At 40.4% G+C, this 25,736-nt stretch overlaps 1 protein-coding gene across 7 annotated transcripts in view; it reads right to left on the reverse strand.

Moving 5' to 3' along the window:
• The window catches only part of KTN1 (kinectin 1), a 120,870-nt gene extending 100,653 nt beyond the window's left edge, over window positions 1-20,217 (reverse strand). For all 7 annotated transcript variants that reach the window (XM_060096173.1, XM_060096172.1, XM_060096171.1 and 4 more), the window contains exon 1: window positions 20,104-20,217. The gene's annotated coding sequence lies outside the window, so the exon portion shown is untranslated. The remainder of the gene's footprint in view (window positions 1-20,103) is intronic.
• Window positions 20,218-25,736: the final 5,519 nt, after the last annotated feature.

The following is a 25,736-nucleotide window of genomic DNA, read 5'->3' on the forward strand; positions in this document are numbered from 1 at the left end:
AGATACAACACAGCATAATTTCCCATTAAAAATGAATGAAAATATGCTTTAACAGATACACACTACTAATAAAAACAGATAACAAGGACCTACTGTACAACACAGAGAACTATATTCAATATCTTGTAATAACCTATAATGGAAAAGAATCTTAAAATTTATATTTACAAAAATATATAATACATATATTATATATATATAAAACTGAATCACTTTGCTATATACCTGAAACATTGTAAATCAGCTATACTTCAATTAAAAAAATAAAGTTTATATGTAGGAAAAAATTAAAGGAAATGTTTTCATGTAATGGCTTTTCACTTAGCAGAATTTTCAAGAATGAATTCAAATCATTAAACAAAGGATACATATATTTGATTCCCAAGTTTGGAACAATAAGCAACAGGAGTTCAGACAGCAAGGGATACCAGTGCTACCTCAAAAAAGAAAAAAATTACCTAGGCTGAGTTGGACTCGCAAGGGGTACCTGTACTCCAAAACAGACTAAAGAAACACAGGATGAGTGAGATGAACTAGCAGCAACAAGAATCATACTTCAAGGCTTTAGGATTTTTTTTTTTTTTTTTCGGTATGCGGGCCTCTCACTGTTGTGGCCTCCCCCGTTGCGGAGCACAGGCTCCGGACGCGCAGGCTCCGGACGCGCAGGCTCAGCGGCCATGGCTCACGGGCCCAGCCGCTCCGCGGCACACGGGATCCTCCCAGACCGGGGCACGAACCCGTATCCCCTGCATCGGCAGGCGGACTCTCAACCACTTGCGCCACCAGGGAGGCCCAAGGCTTTAGGATTTTAATTGACTGTAGTCATAACAAATTAGTGTGATACTAAAATCAGACTTGTTCTATAAAGTTGAAAAACACCCAACAAGATTAAAAGAGGGCAGGGAGTTCCCTGGTGGTCTAGTGGTTAGGATTCGGCACTTTCACTACAATGGCACGGGTTCAATCCCTGGTGGGGGAACTGAGATCCCACAAGGCACACAGCATAGCCAAAAAAAAAAAAAAAAAAAAAAGAAATAAAAAATAATTTTAAAGAAAAGGTTAAAAGAGCAGATTTGAGCAAAGGAAGAGAATACGTCACTAAACGAGCACTCAGGATACACTAAGTTGCGCTTCAAAAACAAGATTATAATAGGTAGAAATGAAGAGATGAAGACTTCCAATAAGGATGCTTCTATTACAAACACTTAAAATCATGGATGACCATCGACAGAGGAATGAAAAGAAGTTGTGGTACATATATACAATGGACTATTACTCAGCCATTAAAAGATTAAAATAATGCCATTTGCAGCAACATGGATGGACCTAGAGATTGTCATACTGAGTGAAGTAAGTCATAGAGAGAAAGAGAAATCATATGATATCACTTATATGTGGAATCTAAAAAAAATGATACGAATGAACTTATTTAAAAAACAGAAACAGACTCACAGACTCAGAGAACAAACTTATGGTTACCAGGGGGGAGGGTGTCAGGGAGGGATAGTTAGGGAGTTTGGGATTGAGAGAGAGAGAAAAAAAAATGTTTATCACTATATTATATACCTGTAAATTATATCTTATTGTACATCAACTATACATCAATACAAAAGAAAAAAAAAGGTCCTACTGTATAGCACAGGGAACTATATTCAATATCCTGTGATAAACCACACTGAAAAAGAATATAAAAAAGTATATAACTGGGCTTCCCTGGTGGCGCGGTGGTTGAGAGTCCGCCTGCTGATGCAGGGGATATGGGTTCGTGCCCCGGTCCAGGAAGGTCCCACATGCCGCGAAGCAGCTGGGCCCGTGAGCCATGGCCGCTGAGCCTGCGCGTCCGGAGCCTGTGCTCCGCAGCGGGAGAGGCCACAACAGTGAGAGGCCAGCCTACCACAAAAAAAAAAAAAAAAAAAAGTATATAACTGAATCACTTTGCTGTACACCAGGAACTAACACATTATAAATCAACTATACTTCAATTAAAAATAACAATGGATGAAAAATAAGATTATCAAAAAGATATGGCTGAACCCAAAATGAAAATAAATATATCCCTGAGTTAGAAACAATAAAAATTCAAAAGAATAAACCATACAGTACCTAAAATGGAGCACAGGGAATAAAGAATGGGAAAGATGGCTGGATACTGACTCTATAGCAGGCAAATGGTCAGAGAAGTTCAGCTCCCACAGGCAACAGCAACAGAAGAGAAGCAGGTTTGCTGCTTGACACCAAGAAGTGGGTATGGGAATAGAATTTGGACAGCTTGGGTCGGGGGTGGGGAGTGGGGGGAGAAGGAAGATGTATGAACAAGAATCAGGCTGGGTACTTCCCTGGTGGCACAGTGGTTAAGAATATGCCTGCAAATGCAAGGGACACGGGTTCAATCCCTGGTCCAGGAAGATCCCACGTGCCACAGCGGAGCAACTGAGCCCGTGCACCACAGCTACTGAGCCTGCACTCTAGAGCCCGCGAGCCACAACTACTGAAGCCCGAGCACCCCAGAGCCCATTCTCCACAGCAAGAGAAGCCATTGCAATGAGAAGCCCATGCACTGCAACGAAGAGAAACCTCTGCTCGCTGCAACTAGAGAAAGCCTGCACACAGCAACGAAGACCCAAAGCAGCCAAAAATAAATAAATTTTTTTAAAAAAGAATCAGGCTGAAAACCTATTACCTATAGCTATATAGCTTTATAGGAGCTCTGAGCCTGGAGAGGAAAGAGGACAAAAATCCAGGTTCACAGAAAATTTAAAATTAACAATAATCCCTTAATATCAAATATCAATCCAGTATTCCCATTTCCCCAACTGCTGTGTAAATATTTTTTCAGTTATTCTGTATTGACTGATGTACGGTAAGTCCCCTACATATGAAACTCAAGAGTTGCGAGCTTTCAAAGATGCAAACGTGCGTTCCATCAACATCAGGCATGAGTGAAACTGCAGCTTGCCCTCCATCTCCTATTGCTGACGATCCTTCAGCTCTACCATCTCCCACCTCCTCTCCCTCCTCCAGTCAGTAACTCTTCTTGCCTGTTCACTCGATGCCAGCCCCTTTATGCCAGCTGTTGTACTGTACCGCTGTACTTTTCAATGTACTGTACCGTAAGATTAAAAATGTTTTATTTTTTGTGTGAAAAGTATTATCAACTTATTACAGTACAGTATTATATAGCTGATTGTGTTAGTTGGGTACCTAGGCTAACTTGGACTTACGAACAAATTAGACTTGTGAACACACTCTCAGAACGGAACTCGTTCGTATGTAGAGGACTTACTGTATTTATCTCTTGTCTCCTTTCATTCATCATCCCTGTATCTTTTATTATTCACTTTCTTGCAATTCTTAGAATTTGGGGTTGGAAAAACCAGGCAGTTGTCCTGTAAAGATTCTCAGTATGAATTTTGTTGACGGCATCCCCATAGTGTTAACAAGTTTTTTTGGTGTTTTGTTTTTGTTTTGTCTTCTATTTCCTATAAATTGGTGGTTAAATTTAAAGGCTAGATCAGATTCAGGATTATAACCTGAGGGCAAGACTAAGGCACAGACAGCATGGCATACTTCCAAAACGATGTATCTAATATCTGGATATCTTTTTGTGATATTACCAACTATTGGTGATCTTCACCTAGACACTATTCATTAGGAGATGCAAAATGGTGATATTCTTAAGCCTATCACTGAGACTTCCCTGGTGGCACAGTGGTTAAGAATCCACCTATCAATGCAAGGGACACAGGTTCGAGCCCTGGTCCAGGAAGAACCCACATGCTACGGAGTAACTAAGCCCGTGCGCCACAACTACTGAGCCTGCACTCTACAGCCCATGAGCCACAACTACTGAGCCCACATGCCACAACTACTGAAGCCTGTGCACCTAGAGCCTGTGCTCCACAACAAGAGAAGCCACCGCAATGAGAAGCCTGCACACAATGAAGAGCAGCTACTAGGGAAAGCCTGCGCACAGCAATGAAGAACCAACACAGTCAAAAAATATATAATAAATAAATAAAGTCTATCAATCTTTATTAGAATACATCTATAGAAAGAAACTTCTCTTATTTGGTCACCCTGAGATCCAATTCATATAAGAAAAGTAGGATAAAGGCTTATTTTTCTTTATTTATCAAAACTGTCAAAATAATTAGTTAGCCCAACAGCAACTAAAGTATTTTTTTAAGTCTTAGCATCATTACGAACTCAAGGATTAAACATACTTGACTTGTTTCAATTCATTAGTTATTTTCTTTAAGGATGTTCAAATTGTCCCTTTTTTAAATTTATTTTTTATTGAAGCACAGTTGAATTACAACGTTGTGTTTATTACTGCTGTACAGCAAAGTGACTCAGTTACACACATATATACATTCTTTTTCATATTCTTTTCCATTATGGTTTACCACAGGATATTGAATATAGCTCCCTGTGCTATACAGGACCTTGTTGTTTATCCATTCTATATATACCAGTTTGCATCTGCTAATCCCAAACTCCCAAACCCTCTCCTACCCTCACCCACTTGGCAACCACCCGTCTATTCTCCATGTCCCTGATTGTTTCTGTTCCCAAGATAGGTTGATTTGTGTCATATTTTAGATTCCACATGTAAGTGATATCATATGGTATTTGTCTTTTTCTTTGACTTACTTCACTCAGTATGATAATCTCTAGTTGCATCCATATCACTGCAAATGGCATTATTTACGCTTCTTTTTTATGGCTGAGTAGTATTCCATTGTATCTAGGTACCACTTATTCTTTATCCATTCATCTGTCGATAGACATTCACATTGTTTCCATGTCTTGGCTACTGTGAATAGTGCTGCTATGAACATAGGTGTACGTGTATCTTGTATCTTTTTGAATTACAGTTTTGTCTGAATATCTGCCCAGGAGTGGGACTGCTGGATCACATGGTAATTCTTTAGTTTTCTGCAGAACTTCCATTCTGTTTTCCATAGTGGCTGCACCAACTTACATTCCCACCAACAATGTAAGAGGCTTCCCTTTTCTCCCTACCCTCTCCAGCATTTGTTATTTGTAGATTTTTTAATGGTCATTCTGACCGGCAATGAGGTGGTACCTCACTGTAGTTTTGATTTGCATTTCTCTAATAATTAGCAATGTTGGGCATCTTTTCATGTGCCTATGGGCCATCTGTATTTCTTCTTTGGAGAAATGTTATTAAGGTCTTCTGCCCATTTTTCGATTGGGTTGTTTGTTTTTTTGTTGTCAAGTTGTATGAGCTGTTTGTATATTTTGGAAATTAATCCCTTGTCAGTAGCATCATTTGCAAACATTTTTTCCCATTCTGTAGGTTGTCTTTTTGTTTTGTTTATGGTTTCCTTTGCTGTGCAAAAGCTTGTAAGTTTGATTAGGTCCCATGTTTATTTTGGCTTTTATTTCTATTCCTTTGGGAGACTGACCTAAGAAAACACTGGTACAATTTATGGCAAAGAGAATGTTTTGCCTATGTTCTCTTCTAGGAGTTTTACAGTATCATGTCTTATGTTTAAGTCTTTAAGCCATTTTGGGTTTATTTTTGTGTATGGTGAGAGGGCACATTATAACTTCTTTGATTTACATGTGGCTGTCCAACTTTTCCAACACCACTTGCTGGAGAGACTTTTTCCCATTGTATATTCTTTTTTTTTTTTTTTTTTTTTTTTTGGCTGCTCCGCGCAACATGCAAGATCTTAGTTCCCCAACCAGGGATCAAACCTGCACCCCCTACAGTGGAAGCATGGAGTTCTAACCACTGGACCGCCAGGGAATCCCCTCCCATTGTATACTCTTGCCTCCTTTGTTGAAGATTCACTGATCGTAGGTGTGTGGGTTTATTTCTGGGCTCTCTATTCTATCCATTGATTCGTATGCCTGTTTTTGTGCCAGTACCATGCTTTGTAGTATTGTCTGAAGTCTGGGATGGTTATGCCTCCCAATTTGTTCTTTTTCTTCAGGATTGCTTTGGCAATTCTGGTCTTTTATGGTTCCATATGAATCTTAAAATTATTTGTTCTAGTTCTGTGAAAAAGGTCATGGGTAATTTGATAGGGATCGCATTAAATCTGTAGATTGCTTTGGGTAGTATGGCCATTTTAACAATATTAACTCTTCCAATCCAAGAGCATGGGATATCTTTCCACTTCTTTGTATCATCTTCAATTTCCTTTATTAATGTTTTACAATTCTCAGCATATAAGTCTTTCACGTCCTTGGTGAGGCTTATTCCTAAGTATTTTATTTTGGGGGCTGTGATATTTAAAATCATTGTTTTTTTTACATTCCCTTTCTGATATTTCATTGTTGGTGTAAAGAAACACAACCAATTTCTGTATGTTAATCTTGTATCCTGCTACCTTGCTGAATTCATTTATCAGTTCTAGTAGTGTTTATGTGGAGTCCTTAGGGTTTTCCATATATAGTATCATAGCATCTGCATATAATGAAATTGTCCCCCTTTTGACCAATGGGATCTTACCCAGGATGGCTCCTAGGTTGTTTTGACACTACCCTCATAGTTTTTAGTTGCTCTATTGCTTTCTGACAAGACATTCTAGGAAAAAAAAGAAAGAAACTCGAGTTGCTCTCCTGGCATTCTCACCTTTGTACAATCCCCTCCATTAAGTATGAGTGGGACCTGTGATTTGCTTCTAATCAGTAAAATGACAAAGGTGACAGAATGTTAAATGATTACATATACATAATTATATTACATAAGACTGTAACCCCTGTTAATAGGACACTTTTTCTCCCTTACTGGCTTTGAAGAAAGCAGCTGCCATGTTGTAAGCTGCCTATGGAGAGGGTCATGAGGCAAGGACCAAAGAACAGCCTCCCAGACAACAGCCAACAAGAAACTAAGGCTTTCAGTTGGGCACCCTCCAAGGAACTGAATGCTGACAACAACCAAATGAACTTGGAAGCAGATCTTTCCCCAGCTGAACCTCAGATGAGACCCCTGCCATGGACAACACCGTAATAGCAGTTTTGTGAAACCCTGTAGCAGAGGACCCAGTTAAGGGGGTGGTGCAAATGTGTGTCACTGTAAGCCTCTGAGCTTGTGGTACTACTGATAATTAATATATGCAGGCTCATCTCCTACATTTCCTGCCTTAGACTTGGAAAATGCCCATTCTGAGCACTAGTTTACTTTTATTGTGAAAAGGTATTTAAAGACCACAATGTGAGCATCAAGAGTGCTACTGGATTGGTCACTATTTCTAGGCCTTTTAAGTCAACAGGGCCAGAAAATGCATACATTTTAATAAGTTAAATTACTGCATGAGTGCATACAGATGCTTCTACTCAAATTTAGTACTACAGGGTTTTGGGGGCTTCCCTGGTGGCGCAGTGGTTGAGAGTCCGCCTGCCGATGCAGGGGACACGGGTTCGTGCCCTGGTCCAGGAAGATCCTACACGCCGCGGAGTGGCTGGGCCCGTGAGCAATGGCCACTGAGCCTGCACGTCCGGAGCCTGTGCTCTGCAAAGGGAGAGGCCACGACAGTGAGAGGCCCGCGTACCGCAAAAAAAAAAAAAACAAAAAAAAAACTGGGATTTCCCTGGCAGTCCAGTGGTTAAGCCTTCGCCTTCTAATGCAGGGGGTGCAGGTTTGATCCTTAGTCGGGGAGCTGAGATCCCACATGCCTTGTGGCCAAAAAACCAAAACATAAAACAGAAGCAATATTGTAACAAATTCAATAAAGCCTTTAAAAAATGCTCCACATCAGAAGTATTAAAAAAAAAAACTACATCTTCTTTAAATAATGCTAAAAGTTTCAGTTTTCAACAAAACCAATATATTCACTCATTTCAATTAGCCTACAATACACACATTACACAGTACTGAAATACAATGTATACATTGCCACCAAAATTATGATTATAATAGTTCAAGACTTGTTTTCCTTCTTTGCCATCCTTCCTGCACTCTCTTCCCAGGGTCTATTCCAGTGGGGAATATCATCAGTCAGTCAAGTCATTGTCTTTTAAAGTCACCTGGCGTAGTTTCACTCTGGTGTCCACCAAGTGAATACATGTAAAATTCATTTATTTTGTTTTACTTCTAATTTTTAGAGATCTAAAAAAAAATTTTAATAATTATGTAAAACATTTACATGGCTCTAAAGTCAGGTCTAAAGAAAAAGGAAAATTCAGAACATAAATAGTGTAGTGATCTTCTACACTATGCTCCTCTCCCCCATAACAAACTGTCATTTTTTTTAGATTTCATTCAGTACTCTTCTAAACATGAGCGTGCGCTCTCGCTCTCTCTCTCTCTATATATATATATACACACACACACACATACATGTACACAAACACACACACATCCTTATCTCCCTCTTTCTCAGTACATGATTTCATATTAGAAACACTTCTTTCCACCTTGCATTTTTCTTTTAACTGTCCCAGAATAAACCTAGCTTGCAACTAGAGGAAGAGTGAGCCAGATAGAAACGGTTAAAAAATAAATAAATAATTTGGAGGTGGGGGTGGGAATGATCACTGAGAAAAGCATAAAAAAAAAATTCCACTTAAAATGAACTCAATAAACCAATAATCCAAAACATAGGAAGAAATCTAATGATGAGGGGGAAAAAAACCCAATAAAAACATGAATTCACACCAGATGGTATTAGTTTTATGAAAGTCTGACAAAAAAATTTTTTAATTTATTTATTTTATTTTATTTTTGGCTGCATTGGGTCTTCGTTGCTGCACGCAGACTTTTCTCTGGTTGCAGAGAGTGAGGCCACTCCTTGTTGCGGTGCACGGGCTTCTCATTGCACTGGCTTCTCTAGTTGTGGAGCACAGGCTCTAGGCACGCGGGCTTCAGTAGTTGTGGCGCGTGGGCTCAGTAGTTGTGGCTCGCAGGCTCTAGAGCACAGGCTCAGCAGCTGTGGCGCACGGCGTTAGTTGCTCCGCAGCATGTGGGATCTTCCCAGACCAGGGATCGAACCCATGTCCCCTGCATTGGCAGGTGGATTCTTAGCCACTGCACCACCAGGGAAGCCCTGACAAAAATTTTTAAATTTGAACATGTTGAAGATGTCCAAGAGATAAAGGAATCTTTTCATAAAATAGCACAACAGTTATAAAACAAAAACAGAGAACTGAAACAGGCAGGTATATATGAAAAAGCAATTTCAAATCTAAGAAATGAAAATTGTAAATACTGGCATGTAGACTCAATAGACAGAATAAACTCTAGGCTGGACAGCAGCAGAGGAAAAAAGTAAATTGCTACACTGTACCAAATTCACCTGGTATAAGGCATAGAAAAATTTTTTAAAGAAAACTGAAAGAGCAATTAAAATACACAGAGAATAAACTAAAAGATTCCAACATAGGTCTACCAAAAGAGAAGAAAAGTAAAAATAACAGAAGCAATATTTAAATAGCTGAGAATTTTCCAAAACTGAAGAAAAATCTGATTCCTCAGATTATATGTATACTCTGAGTATTAGTTGGATATAGAGAAATGGTCCACAGTCACAGTGCACTACGGTAAAACTGCAAAATACCAAGCACAAAGAGCTGCAACTTTAAGAAAATAACCAGACTACTTCACAACAAATGTCCATAACAACTTAAGAAAACCACATGCAAACACTGGCTTCCCTGAAATATTTACAAATCTATAATGTCATATGGGGGTTGGGGGAGAGTGAAGACTTCAAAGTTTACTAGATAACTATCCATACCTTAACATTCTTAACATAATTATTTACTTATGACTCTAAAAGCAAGGTGTGGACAGTACATAATACTACTAACTCAAAGATTTACTTCAAAGTACCTACTAAATTCACACATTTTAGTCCTTAAAAAAAAAACTGTAATGCTAAGTAGTGCAACTTTGGAGAAAAGAAAACAGCAGCATAGAAGGGAAGAAACAAAAATCAATTCCTGGGAAAACAATTGTGAAAGGCAACATTGAACTTTATACGACAACATGCAAGAATACCTTTATAACCTTGAAGTAGGAAAGGATTTCTTAAACAAGACACAAAGTACAAACCATAAAAGGGAAATCCTGAGAAATTCAACTAAATTAAAATGTTTAACTTTTATTAACAAAGAAACCATACAAAAGTGAAACAAGCCACAAAATGGGAAAAGACATTTGTGATACGTGATCCGCAGAGAATTAGTATTCAGAACATACAAAGAACTCCTATCAAAAAGAAAAACAAACCCAACAGTCATTTCTGAGAAAAGGAAACAAAAATGGCCAAGAAACATTTGAAAAGACATCTCCCCTCAGTAAGCAAAAACGCACAAACTACAAGATATCAATTCAACCCAACAAGCTGTCTAACTTTAGTATTTACCAACATCAAGTACAGTAGACCTCTTAACAACACGGGAGTGAAATGTGACGGTCTTATACACAGATTTTTTTCAATAGTAAATACTACAATACTATACAACGTACAGTTAGTTTAATCTGCGGATGCCAAACCATGGATCGAGAGGAACAGGGGATATGGATGGCCAACTATAAATTATAGGCAGAATTTCAACTGCACAGTAGTCAGCATCCCGAACCCCACCAAGTTGTTCAAGGGTCAACTGTATAGACCAGAATGTGGAACCATCACATGTATACACTAGTGAGGAGAATAAACTGGTACGATTATATTGGAAAACAACTCAGCACTACCTACAGTAAAGCTGAAAATGTAACTCTCCTACAGTTCAGCAATTCCACTCCTATCTAGGTATAAGGTCCGACACAATTTACTCAAACTGCAAATCTCAACATTAGTGGGTAGCAAAAATCAACTTAGTGGGTCTTGATTAGCATTCCTATTCTTAATGAAACAAACTAGTATCACATGGGGTTCTTTTCCCCAATAAACTTTGTTACATATGTATACATCTGATAATGTATTGAGTCTCATAACGTAAAATTTATTTCTTATTGTAAGTAGTAACAAAGTTTTTAAAAACACGATACTAGAGACAGTAGGGATGCAAGTGCACCAAGAGACCTATACAAGGTATTCATAGAAGAACTGTTTATAATAGCAAAAGAAAACTGGAAACTACCCAAATGCCCATCAACAGATAATAAACAAGGTGGCAAATATACATACAATGAAATTCCAGGTAGAAGTGAAAGTGAATGAATTAGAGCTATATACAAGATGGTGGAAGAATATTTGGACAATAAAGTTGAGGAGAAAAAGGAAGTTGCAAATAAACTCATACAGAAGGATCCCATTTATAGTGTTCAAAAACAAAACAGAAAAAAAAAAGATACAAAAAGGGATTATACACCACAGTAACTGAAACTATACCCAGAAATGAAAATACCAAATCATATGAGAAGCTTGAGAAATTCACTTCACAGAAATCATGTTCAGCCAACCTGAGATATCCAGGTTAGGAAAACTATGTAAAATAATTATGGAACACATTTCAAATGAACATGACTTCCTAATAAACTAATCAAGTACGGGCCAGAAGCACACAAATGAATTCCACCTGTGCATGGATATTAAAAATTTAAGGGACTTCCCTGGTGGCACAGTAGTTAAGAATCCGCCTGCCAACTCAGGGGACATGGGTTCAAGCCCTGGTCCGGGAAGATCCCACATGCCGCGGAGCAACTAAGCCCATGCGCCACAACTACTGAGCCTGCACTCTAGAGCCCGTGAGCCACAACTACTGAGCCCGAATGCCACAACTAATGAAGCCCACACGCCTAGAGCCCGTGCTCCGCAACAAAAGAAGCCACTGCAATGAGAAGCCCAAGTACCGCATGAAGAGTAGCCCCCGCTCGCCGCAACTAGAGAAAGCCCGCGCACAGCAACAAAGACCCAACGCAGCCAAAAATAAATAAATAAAAATAAATTTATTAAAGAAACATTTTAAATGTTCAACAACATAGCATTCAGAACACTGGAGAGCTTTCAAAGTACAGCCTAGCTTGTTCAAATTTACTTCAAAGGTAACTAGATGTAAACATATGCAATCACTAAATAATTTATGTATATATTTCACTCAGAACACTTACATTGCTGATCAACAAGATTAACTAGTACTAAGAAGTACTTTTGCTGAAATTCGTGCATTAAATTTTGTTTTCCATCCCACTCCCAAGAGTAAACCTGAAACCCTTATTCTTTTTTTTTTTTTTTTTTTTTTTTTTTTTTTTTTGCAGTACGCGGGCCTCTCACTGTCGGGGCCTCTCCCGTTGCGGAGCACAGGCTCCGGACGTGCAGGCTCAGCGGCCATGGCTCACGGGCCCAGCCGCTCCGCGGCATGTGGGATCTTCGCGGACCGGGGCACGAACCCGTGTCCCCTGCATCGGCAGGCGGACTCTCAACCACTGCGCCACCAGGGAAGCCCTATTCTTGAAGTCTTACTTTTCATGGCATCGCACGTAAATCAACTAGCCATGCTAATGGAGAAGGCAGATGGCACAAATGGCAAGTAAAGCGACTGGCAAAATTAGCAGTAATCCAAGTCAGGGAGATTCAAATTCTAGTCTGAAGTTTGTTTGTTTGAATACATGCAAATTTTAACATTATTAGTTTGACTTTCTCATTTGTTTAATCAGTGGTGTCTGAAAGGAATGATACGACTTTCCTAAGTCATTATTTAAGCCTTAAAGGAATGTATTACATGCCTTTTTGTATTTGGACAATGCTTTTTTTAATCATTATTTCTTACTCCAGATCTGTCATTTAAATATGGCTAGATATGGAGAGTTCCTTAAAATACATGATATATCTAGCTCCTCACTTATATGATTGCCATGTAGGTAATTTATAGTTAAATTATGAAGTACTTTTTAAAAAAAATGAAAACTGTGAACTGAAATAATTATATAATATTTCCTATTAAAGTATTCATATTTGAAAAAAAATGACAAGTAAAGCAGAAGGCTCAATGAGTCCCAATCATTTTCAAACATCAGGCAATTGATTCATTCATTAAACTGAGCACTACCTAAGTGTGAGAAATATAGTTCACAGTGGTGAGCAAGAAAGTTCCCGCCTCATAGTGCTTATATCCTTAGAGGTGAAACAGATATCAAGCATACAAATAAACAAGCATATATTATAATGTTAGGTAATAACTGATCATGCAGTGAAGAAAAATAAGGCTGAGACAAAGAATAAAGAGAACATTCATTTTGGTGATCAGGGATGGCCTTTCTGAAATAACCACTGAGCAATGCCTACAAGATCACACGGCAGTAAAACTCATAATGCAAATACACAGGAATTAAGACTGAAAAATTTTCTTGTAAATTAAGAAGATCATGGTCTACCTATTGCTTTCTCTATAAAACACTTTATAGCATTTGGTTTTAAATGGCTTTTACTATTTTCTCTCCTTGGAAAACTTTAAGTTCTCAAATTTAAGACACTAGCTTTAAGAGTTAATCCTCTAACTCCAGGGGAAAGAAATCTTTATAACTTTAACGTAGCTTTCTAATACCTAACATCAGACAACTGCACATGGACAGTGCCTTACTCTTTTTTTCAGAAAGCATTTTTTTTACATCTTTATTGGAGTATAATTGCTTAACAATGGTGTGTTAGTTTCTGCTTTATAACAAAATGAATCAGTTATACATATACATATGTTCCCATATCCCCTCCCTCTTGCGTCTCCCTCCCACCCTCCCTATCCCACCCCTCCAGGCGGTCACAAAGCACCAAGCTGATCTCCCTGTGCTATGCGGCTGCTTCCCACTAGCTATCTACCTTACATTTGGTAGTGTATATATGTCCATGCCTCTCTTTCGCTTTGTCACATGCCTCTTTTTCGCCTTCCCCCTCCCCATATCCTCAAGTCCATTCTCTAGTAGGTCTGTGTCTTTATTCCTGTCTTATCCCTAGGTTCTTCATGACATTTTTTCTTCTTAAATTCCATATATATGTGTTAGCATACGGTACTTGTCTTTCTCTTTCTGACTTACTTCACTCTGTATGACAGACTCTAGGTCTATCCACCTCATTACAAATAGCTCAATTTCGTTTCTTTTTATGGATGAGTAATATTCCACTGAATATATGTGCCACATCTTCTTTACCCATTCATCCGATGATGGACACTTAGGTTGTTTCCATCTCCGGGCTATTGTAAATAGGACTGCTATGAACATTTTGGTACATGACTCTTTTTGAATTATGGTTTTCTCAGGGTATATGCCCAGTAGTGGGATTGCTGGGTCATATGGTAATTCCATTTGTAGTTTTTTAAGGAACCTCCATACTGTTCTCCATAGTGGTTGTACCAATTCACATTCCCACCAGCAGTGCAAGAGTATTCCCTTTTTTCCACACCCTCTCCAGCATTTATTGTTTCTAGATTTTTTCATGATGGCCATTCTGACTGGTGTGAGATGATATCTCATTGTAGTTTTGATTTGCATTTCTCTAATGATTAAAGATGTTGAGCATTCTTTCATGTGTTTGTTGGCCGTCTGTATATCTTCTGTGGAGAAATGTCTATTTAGGTCTTCTGCCCTCAGAAAGCATTCTTATGAAACAGCTCAATGTATAAGAATGGGCTCTAGGGTCAGAATATCTAGTTCAAATTCAGGTTCCTCCTTTTATTTGCTCTGTGTCTTTGGACAAATTATTTAACCTGCCTCCCTCGTTTCCACCAAATACTATCTATCTCATAAGGTTGCAGAGAGGATAAATATGATACTGTACATAAAGTATTTACAAAGCCTTACAACAAATAAGCACTCTAATGTTAGCTATCACTTATGTAGCAACTACTAAGATAATATAAGCAAGGCAAATGAGTTTCCTGCAAGTAAATCCACACACACAGTAAGTGGTATTAACTAGCAAAGCCAAATTCAAACCCAAGTTCTTCAGACTCCCTAGCACCCACACTCTTTCCACTTACACCACACATTATATAATTAAAGAACGGAGCAATAAGAAACTTGCACAAACCTCAGAATTAATAAGGTCTAAGACCTGTAGGTCTCCTAACTAGTGACTTCCAGACCAGACTGCTCCCTTGGCAACTTAAATGACTCATATGTAAGAATAAATAATGATCATCCCACATTTTCCAGTGAGAATGTAGCATAACACCAGGTCTCTTGACAGACAATGTAATTACTAAAAATCATATAAGTTCTGATAACTAATTGCAGACGTCACTCAGAAACAAAAATAAAGAAATGTGGATAAAATGACATTCTCCTCTAGTAATGGCAGGCAGCTAGGATCCTATGGCCCCCATGAAAACTATTCAATATGGAAGCTATCTTAAAGGGCCTCTCGCTGGATTAAATGACATTTCTCCCCTTGGTTAAAAATACATGGGCTAGTGTCTACAGAAAGCTAAATGCTTCTGGCTAGCAACCTACTCACCTATACATTTGCTTATTTCTATAAATCGCTTAAATGACAGAATAAAGACAAAGCTGTTATTTCTACGAAAAATAAGTTAAATCCTTTGGAAGGCCTTGATAAGGATTGGGAAAATCTAGAATGATTTTGGAGTTCAAATGTTTCATTACACTAAAAAAAAGCAATACTAGAAATTACAGACAATGCTTTTAAGGAATGATGTATAGAAAAAAGATCAGGAGACCCCCTACTCAAAGACAAGAGATTGATCCAAATAAAAAGAGAGGCAAATAAAAGTAAATGCTTAAAATTAAAACAAAGTGCACAGATACCTCGAGTTCTTGCTTTAACCAACTTTTTAAATTACCTAACTAATGGTCCTAATCACGTGGGACAGGTAAGACGGTCTCCGCCACATTCAAACATCACTCCCTCCACCAAGGGGTTCCCAAAGGTTCCCTGCCATTTTTCTTCTGCTCTCTGACTGCTCCTAGGAAAGGAGCAAACTGAAAACTACATGTGTCCAAAAATGAGGTATGCATCACAGTAAAAAAAAAAACAAAAAAAAAAACTGCAGGATAAAGATTTTAATTCACTTGTAATGAACACATCTTTAATAAATCTTTATTGAGCGCCTGTTATGTGCCAAGCACTGTCCTAAACCCTTAGAATCCATCAATAAACAAAAGGAGACAAAAAGCCCTGTCCTCATAGAGGTTACATTATGGCGTACCTCTGGGGCAGAGAGAAGAGATAATAAACACGATCAACAAGGGAATTATATAGTTTGTTGAAAGGTAACAATTGCTATGTAAAACAGAACAGGGTACAGAGATCATAAGTAGGGAAGTGCAGCTTTAAATAGAAGGCAGATCGTTTTGAAAAACATTTCAAGAGCAAAGATTTGAAGGAGACAAGGCAATCAGTCATGTAGATACCTTACAGAAAAAATGATTGAAGGAGGGGTAACAGCCAGTGTAAAGGCTCTAAGAAAGCTGAAATAAGCAAGAGGCAGAGTAGTAGCTAACTTGGGAGAGGTAAGGGAGGATGGGGAGAGTAGGAGTATCCAGATTCTGTAAGACCTTGTAGACCATAAGTACTTCGGATTTTACTCTGCATATGGGAAGTCACTGCAGGGTTTTGAGGAAAGAAGTGGTATGATCTGGTTGCTCTGTTGAAAAAGACTGTAGAGAGCTAGGATAGAAGCAGAGAGACCCATTAGGAGGTTAACTGCAGAAATCTAGGCAAGAGAGAGAAGATTGGTTTGGACTAGCCTAATGAGCAATGGAGGTGGTAAGAAGTGATTTGATTCTGGATATATTTTCAAGGTAAGATTGAGCCACGAATGCCAAGTATGAATGAGATAAGTCAGGGATGACTCCATTTTTCTTTTCACCTGAATACTGGATAGAGCTGCCATCTAATAAGGTGGATTAGCCTGCACCTACGGCAGGTTTAAAAAGGAACATGGAATTTTAGTTTGAGTTTACTACTTCACATCCAAACAGCAATTCAGAACAGGTTGTACAGAATACAGTAGGTAAGTCTGGGCTGAAGATATAAAAATGGAAGCCATCAGCATATAGGTATTTAAAGCCATGACACTGGATGAGATCACCAGAGGAGTATAAAAAGAAAAGTGAAGCAAGGATTGAGCACTTCAAGAATGAGAACGAATCATAAATACAGAATGAGCAGAGCAATTAGTGAGAAGAGAACTCCAAAAAGCAATGTCCTGGAAGGAGGGGAGTATAAACAATTCATTTAAGTTCCACTTACTGTACAAATCACTTTGCGGAAACTAGACTTGAGGTTATTAGTTCTTAATCAGCCTGTAGTAGTTAAGGTGATAGGTGAAATACTAAAGCACAACTTCTTTAAAAGGAAGTCACTTCTTACACATTTCCTAGGAATATTAGATTTCCTACTGGGGTCATTACTAAAACTATTCTTAGTACTAAAAGTATACTATTTTGCCTATTTTATCTTTTTAAAATAAAACCAATTAAAACGTATATCATTTTAAAAATTAATTTTAAAAGCCTAAATAACACTGCAATCAAACTCAAAGACCCAAAAAAACATTTAAACACCAATTCAACACCCTGCCATGCAAACAGTTATAAACTGTCATTATTTTTCTCTTTCTAGAGCTCAGATACAGAAGGTTAAGTTAAATCAAACTCCTTAGTTATTGTACTAAAGGTTTTTCCTCTTTCTGTTTAATTTTGTTTATAGAAAAAAATAGCTTACATTCTTATCTAAACCAATGTTTAACCTGTGCTTTGTACGTAAACTACATTTTTAAGATGAGAACACCCAAAGTCATGTTCACAAAAACTGAAAGAGGAAGCAATGAAACTCAACTTTATTTATGCATAAAAGTGATCATTTCTAAAGAAACAATTACTTGCTTCTAGCCTCTAAGTATTCTCTGGATTTCCCTTCAAAATAACTAAAAACATAAACAGTACACAGAAAAAGCAGCTTATAAGATGTTATCCTCAAACGTTCGAATGTTCTTGAAAAGCATAGTCTCTCTTCATTTCCTTTTTACACATTAGGTCAGATTCCTAAGAAACCCATACCATTACGTTTATTAACAACTTAAATTTTTTACAAAGTATTGTGAGATCTTTTAGATTAAAACTTTCTTTGCTATAAAAAATTATAATAAGTATGCAATTAAAAATACACCTTCCATACATTTCAAGTAAAATTCAGGATAAGTTACCAACAGTATCAATCTTAACACAAGTCCTTTAAAGTTAAGCCTCAAAAAGCCTTCACTTCTCAGGCCCTTTATAAAAGTCATACTGACTGCCCTTTAACATCTAATTATTAAAATGTTCTCCCCACTAAAAGCAGGTTAAAGCCTACAAACTGGAAGGAGGCTTGGAGTGAGAGACAGATGAAAACACTTGCATCAAGCAGAAGAGACTATGATATTAAAGGAGAATACAGAAAAAACTAAACTGGAAACAAATTCATAAATTAATGGCTCTTCATAATGTTGACCCTGAGCCATCAAGAAAGGGTTATATAATACTCAATATCCTTTATAATTGTAAAGTGTTTAATATTTTTAAGAAAAAAATTCATCAGGCTTTGTTATATTTTAAGTTTCAGATGAATTTTACAAAAGTAAATAGAACACTTCACTCTCTAAGTGCACCTGATAGAGCTGATTACACTGCTAAGGCTGAAAAATTAAAGAGACATTTCTAACTCAATGTTGGGGGGAGGGGAAGGGGGTGAATTAATGATTTTTCCTTAGAATCTACAAACAATAAACCCAGTTATTTCTTGTTAGATCCCTGAACAAGAGGATGTGGGGAGTCGGGGGCGGGGCGGGGGCTTGTTTATCAGAGAACACATTAAATATGAAAGTATTTATAGCAAGGTATGTCTACCCACAACACAGAGCAACTCCAGAATACTACAGTGTTATTCTTGGGACAATCATAACAGTCTCATCAGCAACTACTTTAGCCAGACTGGAGACAGTGATGCCATTCACCTGCTAGGTGAGGTAAGAAGTGCAACCTAATTAACCAAGAATTCAAACTTTAAGACAATTCCGAGTGCTTAGTTCACCCCAAGGTGTGTATCTTTAGCAGGCTACGGGTGTCTAAATTTCTCAAGGGTTTCCACAAAGCGTCTCAAAAAAAAGCACAACTTTGAACAGTTAACTTCAACTGCAGCTTTTTAAGCAGTGCTTATTCAGATACCTGCTAAGGAATCCTTTTCTGGAATAGGCGCAACCATGAATTTAGATTCCTGCTTCCTCCCACAAGGAAGAGCTAAGATTAAACAGCCCGCTCTTGAACCTAATCAGGCTGCAGCTGGCCGAGGTTAGGATGCCGCTCCCCGCGTCTGGGGATGCCGGTCTCTGGTACACATGCTACCTCACGACCGACGCGCGGTGCTGCACATGCCACACCAGTTGTCGGATTACCGTACGACCTTTCTAAGCTGCCGGTTGGGTTTTCTGCCGAGGTCCCCAACGCCAAAAATCTCATTGTTGGAAACTGAAGGGGGGAGGGGGAATCAGTAAGGAAGACACACCCCTCAGGGAGAGGAAGGATAACTTCCCCCGTCTCGAGAGCGGTCCACAGATTTTTCCAAACTCTGCCCTCACGCTGCTTTCCCACGCCCAAGCGCCCCTCTCTAGGACCCGGGGGCGAGCACAGGGCGGCGGGAGGGGGCACTGGAAGGGCCGAACGCCGCTTCACCTAGTACCCCGAGAGCGGCGAGGGCTGGAATTCCAGCATGGCGTAAGCGTGGCCCAGCTCCCGCCCAGGGAGGCCTCCGGGGACGCGCTCCCTCTGTCCACCGGCCGAGGAGGCGGTAATCCGCCTTCCTTCCCGGGGGCCCTCACGCCCAACTAAAAATAGGTGTCTCGGTCACCCCAGGGCCCTCTCCGGCCGACCTCGCCCTCCGGAGACGTCCTCGGACGAGACGCCGCGGCGGAACCGGGGTCGGGCCCGCGGCGGCCCGGCGAGGCCGAGAGGCCGCTCGTAGCCCGCCCGCCTCGGTGGCCCGGCCCAAGCAGGAGCCCGGCGGCGGCGACCCGACGCTCGAGGCCTACCCGGCGGGGGCGGCGGCAGGCAGTGTCCCGGCCCCACGGCCGCACCCCCCACCGCCCGACGCGGCCCTCCCGTCTGCCTGGGACCCCCGGCCGGCGCAACCCTCCCCTCTCCGCGGTCCCCGCGGCCGGAGCCCGGACCCGGCGCGGCCCGCTCTCCCTTACCTTGCGCGGCCGGGGAAGGATACCGGAAAGACGCGGCGGCGCCAGCAGTACAGCCCGGGCCGCCTGCTCCGAGTGGCCGCCGCCGCAGTAGCTCAGGTACCGTCGCGCCGCCCGGCAGGAAACGCGCGGTTTGGGGCGGGGCGGCCCCGGCACGTCCCGGCGTCTGGGCCGGCAGTGCCCGGAGACCGGCCCCTTAAAGGGACAGGCGTCGCCGCCTCGGCCCCCGCGCGCTCTCCTGCGCGCTCGGGTAAGTCCCATCGTCCGGCGAGCTCGGGATTTCGGGGCTTTCCTCCCGAGATAACGTCGCGCAGCTAGGTGGAAGGTGAAAGCTCTGGGGCTCGAGGCGCAGCGGAGTTCCCTTCGTGCGGGAGCCCTGTTCTCTCTGTCTCTCTCTCTCCTTCCCCCAAAGCTGGTTTCGTCTTGCTTGGCCCTCCAACCTGGCCCCTGAGGCTGGATTTTTTTTTTTTCTCTTCTTTATGATTTTCCTTTTTCGAATTTTTGAATTTTATTTTATTTATTTTTTTATACAGCAGGTTCTTATTAGTTATCCATTTTATACATATTAGTGTATATATGGATTTTTTTAAAAAAACCTTAAGCAAATGGTACTCGATTTCACCCAGCCCTCCCAGATTCCTCCCCAGAAATCACTAGAAAACGAAATCATCCGTTCCTCTGTCTCCAGAGTTTCTCTCTGAATTCTCTTTCGGGCAGCCCTGGAGCCAAAGAGAGAGAGAAATTTTAAACGGACCCGAATAAATTGTGTGCAAATATTGTGAAGCTGTTGTGTCTGCCAGCCGATGGCCATTCATTAAGCCCGGGTAAATAACTGTAAGCTGCAGAGGAAAGGAAAGGTTGGCCAGAATCCCTGCTTATTAGTTTGCTCTTTGCTAAAAGAATGATAGCTATCTTCCTGGTCCACTGGCAAACGAGATGTGTTTATTACTTACTGCTTATCAATCTCTCGCAGAATGCTAGGCATTGTCCAGAACATATACAAAACACCTACAGGCTCTCCTCAAATGTTATGAGAGCTCAAAATAATTCAAAACCTTTTAGAGGGTAGATAGAGACATAAAATTAGGACTCATCACTAACACCTCCCGCTACATACTGACAAAAGGGAACAAGACCAATTTTTAAGTATTGAACGTCAGAACAGTTCCTACACCACCAGGGTCACCTTTATATGGGCTGGCTAAAAATGTACTGTACATCTGTATTCTAATTATTTTTTGTCAGAGCTTTCTAGAGCACCTCCAAAGTACACATGAAAACTGAACAGTATGTGGTAGCCTGAGATGTTGAGAATTCTGCCAGTCTTCAGCCACTGTGTTCTCCAATGATGCATTCTGTCTTATTTTAACTCCAGAAGCGCCACCCTCTTTTTTCTTTCTCAGTAGGGTTACTCAGCAGCTCAGCGGTTCCAGTGCCCTCAAAGCAATCTATCTCTAAACCTCTGACTGTCTCCTGAGCCTGTGATAAAGGATCCAGCTTCACTGAAGAGGGTAGCCATTAGTCTCTTAATACAAAGAGGGGAAATGTATCATTCCTATAAAGGACTCTTGATTAGCCTACAAACAACCATCTAATTTCCTCTGGTTGGTACTAAAGCAGATTTTAGGTTAGAATTTTAAAATTCTATCATTTTTATGATTTCAGTAAAACCTCAGTGTCATTTTAGAAACAGTAATTTTTAGGTACATTTGTACATAAGACAAGAAGTGGATGGAACTTAGGGACATGTTTACCCTAAATATACCACTTCTTATGGTCAGGGATCACTTATTTTTGTGTTCCATAGTTTGAAGCAAAAAAAGCATAAATGGGGCTTCCCTGGTGGCGCAGTGGTTGAGAGTCCGCCTGCCGATGCAGGGGACACGGGTTCGTGCCCCGGTCTGGGAAGATCCCACATGCCGTGGAGCGGCCAGGCCCGTGAGCCATGGCTGCTGAGCCTGCGCGTCCGGAACCTGTGCTCCACAACGGGGGAGGCCACAACAGTGAGAGGCCCGCGTACCGCAAAAAAAAAAAAAAAAAAAAAAAAAAAAAGCATAAATGTGTCAGCTATTTCAACTTCTCTGAGTGATTGAACTTTGACTTTGAAAGGGAAGTGCCTGGATACTTCATTCTTCAGTATAAGCTTCATATTTATTCACGTAAAAACAAAGACTTACTAGAACTGTTATGCATGATAAGCCCTGTTAGGAATTAAGACCTGCCCTCTAAGTTTTGAAGTATAGTATAATATAATATCATTAACTATAATTAACAGATATAATTAACCTAAGATATAATTAACCTTGGTTGCTGCTTACTACTCTCTGTTACTGAAGCAGCAACTAACTTGCTAAAAAAGATTAGCACTCCCAACATCTGAGGTATCTCTAGTGGTTAACAACTAAGAAATTAAATTTTATTGAAAATGATAAAGTGTAACACTATTACCTGAAGAGTATTCCCTTCTTGCTAGCTCTCTCTTTCTCAAGTGCAATTTACTGGCGATTGCCTTCTGACTTTTAGCGTGTAATAACTCTTTTTTCTAATTTTGGAAAAGTTTTAAAGACACACAGTACCTATCTCTCTAGCAGATAGAGAGAAAGCAGGCTATTCCTGTTTTTTCCAGGGAAGATTTCCCAGAAGTGGTGAGTTCCGTAGAGATTTGAGTAATATATGAGTAACATATTACACATCCTACTGCACCATTTCAGGGATGGCAGAGATGAAAGTATAATAGAAGCATTTCACAGAACTAAAAGAAAAAGGAAGATTCCAGGTCCACCTTTTCCACCCAAATAATGGAGTGAGGAAGTTTATACAAACATCTGCAACTGGAGATCTAGATGTAATCAGCTATTCTAACAAAATATCTGGCACATAACTGTGCTTATGAGAGGTCTGCATTGTTCCTGTTGACATGTAATCTCTTCAAACATATGGCATTCAAATGCTTTCATAACAGACTAAAGGTGACCATAAATCATTTGCCACTCTTTACATGGACAGGTGGGATCTGTGCCCCTCCTTTTGATTCTGGGAAGGCTCTGTGACTGACGTGACTAATAGGATATGCCAGAAGTAATACTGTGCCAATTTCTGGGCCCAGACTGTAAGAGACAGGCAATTTCACTTCCTGTCTCTTGGAACCATTGATCTTAGAGCCCTAAGCTGCCATGTGAGAAGTCCAGCTACCTTGCTGGAGAGACCATGTGGAGAGGCCTTGAGACTACATGGGGAGGAAGAGAGAACCAGCTGGGCCCAGCCTTCCAACTGTCCCCACCAAGGTGCCAGACATATGAATGAAGGCTTCTGGAGCCCCAGACCACCCATGCCACAAGCTAAATACGACTAAGTGATGCCAGTCAGTACTACACAGAGCAGAAGAACCACTCAGCCAAGCCCTACTTGAATTTCTGACTCCATATAATTTTTATGATTTTTGGATGGTGTGTTATGCAGTAATAGATAAGCAGCACATCTTTCTTACACTTCTAAATAGCTGCAAGAAATCTTAGTCTTATTTAAGCAGAAGGGAGTTTCCACTTTGCCCATACAATCCCAAGACATCACTGGGGACTTTCAAGGGAAATTTGGGCAGGAATAAGTAGGGAGGTAAAACTACTTTGTAGCATAATTTAACATTATTGAAGGCACCTTCGTGTCTTCTATCTTCAAAGGCTGCCAGTGATTGGAAACTGGTGGATTAAACGAGGAAAGAGGAGCCAGTATTTCTTCCGCATATGCATGGTGCAGGTGTTTAACGTAATTAGCACACACGATTGTCCACACAACCCCATAGGACTAGGCTTACACTGAATAACTAACTACCTCAAGAGCACAGAGCTCAAAAACCAGCACCAGGGGCTTCCCTGGTGGCGCAGTGGTTGCGAGTCCCCCTGCCGATGCGGGGGACACGGGTTTGTGCCCTGGTCCGGGAAGATCCCACATGCCGCGGAGCGGCTGGGCCCGTGAGCCATGGCCGCTGAGCCTGCGCGTCCGGAGCCTGTGCTCCGCAACGGGAGAGGCCACAACAGTGAGAGGCCCGCGTACCACACACACACACACACACACACACACACACAAATCAGCACCTGAACCCATATCTATTTGATTCCAATTCCCATGCATGTGCCACTGCAACATGTTGACTCCCAAAGTATAAACTTTTAGGTACACAAACAAAATGTGAGTTTTCATTTATGTATAGGATTCTCTTACTTATGATATCTTTTTTGTCATTAGCATAAACAATGAGCAGATAGATAACACTAAATTAAATCAACAATATTAAATTGGCTGCCAGCCAGCATCATGTAAACTCTTCTAACCAAAATAATACAGTATTGAAACATGTACATTTTGTCCAAATACACCTAGCAATTGGAAGAAACAATCTTTAAAGTCTCTTTGATTCTTTTTTTTTTTTTTTTGGCCTTGCCTGTGGCATGTGGGATCTTAGTTCCCCCAACCAGGGATCAAACCAGGGATCTTCACAGCACTCTTGAATAGTGGATACTACGCTTTTACTAATAAGAGATCTAAATAATGTGGAGGGTAAAAGAAGATTAACTTGTAGTCCTTATGTGAGAAGTTTTATTTGTTTAGTAAGTTAGATCAGTTGATTAGTATTAGCTATTCAGTGAGGCCTAAATAAAAAATGTGGTCAACATACTGCTGCTGCTTAGTGTCACATAAAGAAAAGAAAAAAGAGTGACTCTCTTTCACCACTGCTGCCCATACAAGCTTCACCCTAACCAGGCAAGTTGCAGGGATGAATCTTGGCCTGAGGAATCAGGCAAGAGAACATGGATATTTCAGTATAACTGTCACCACTCCTGCCCAAATAATGTTTAAGAGTATGACCTGGTGAGGGCAGGTCAGTAGCAACAAATCGAACAAAGTCAGCAATATTTGCAACATATACAGCAGCATGTTAGGTGTTTAAATATAAAACATGCATTTAGAAGTGTGTGTCCTGCAGAATGGTGCCTGCTTTTTAAACCACACTTCTGGGAATTCCCTGGTGGTCTATGGTTGGGACTATGCTCTTTCACTGCTGGGGGCATGGGTTCAATCCACTGATCATGGAACTAAGATCCTGAAAGCCGCATGGCATGGCCAAAAAGACAAAAAAAAACCACAGTTCTATTTGCTTGTTCATATTCAGCTCCTCATGATAACTCTTAGATTCCCAGCCAGTCCTTGCCCAGTGTTTTTCCTCCCTGTTGTATGACAACCCTGTAATTAACCTTTCTCAGGCTTAGTTCCATTTATTTCTGACCACATCTCCAATTTACCAACTTCCTTTGATCCAGGTCAACAATTTTTAAAAGCTACCTTTTGGTACTTCCATATATTGTTTTGGAAGTCTTGTATTTATGAGAGAAGGTAAACAGACTGCAATCTCTATTACAAATCATCATTCTGTGAAGGCTGTAGAATAATTCTTCTGGATGCTGACTCTCATGACACAGACCTCTGGATGTCAGCCCTCTGAGCCTCCTCAGGGACTGCAGTCCATCAACAATGCCCTTTCTGTCTGAATCTTCAACCTTTCCCTCTTCATCAGCCATTCCTGCATTCAGGGATCTCTCCACTTAAATGAGGGGGAAAATATTCAAACTCCAGGCCCCCCC

The sequence above is a fragment of the Mesoplodon densirostris genome, chromosome 4 (genome assembly GCF_025265405.1).
Source record: "Mesoplodon densirostris isolate mMesDen1 chromosome 4, mMesDen1 primary haplotype, whole genome shotgun sequence".
Lineage (NCBI taxonomy): Eukaryota > Metazoa > Chordata > Mammalia > Artiodactyla > Ziphiidae > Mesoplodon > Mesoplodon densirostris.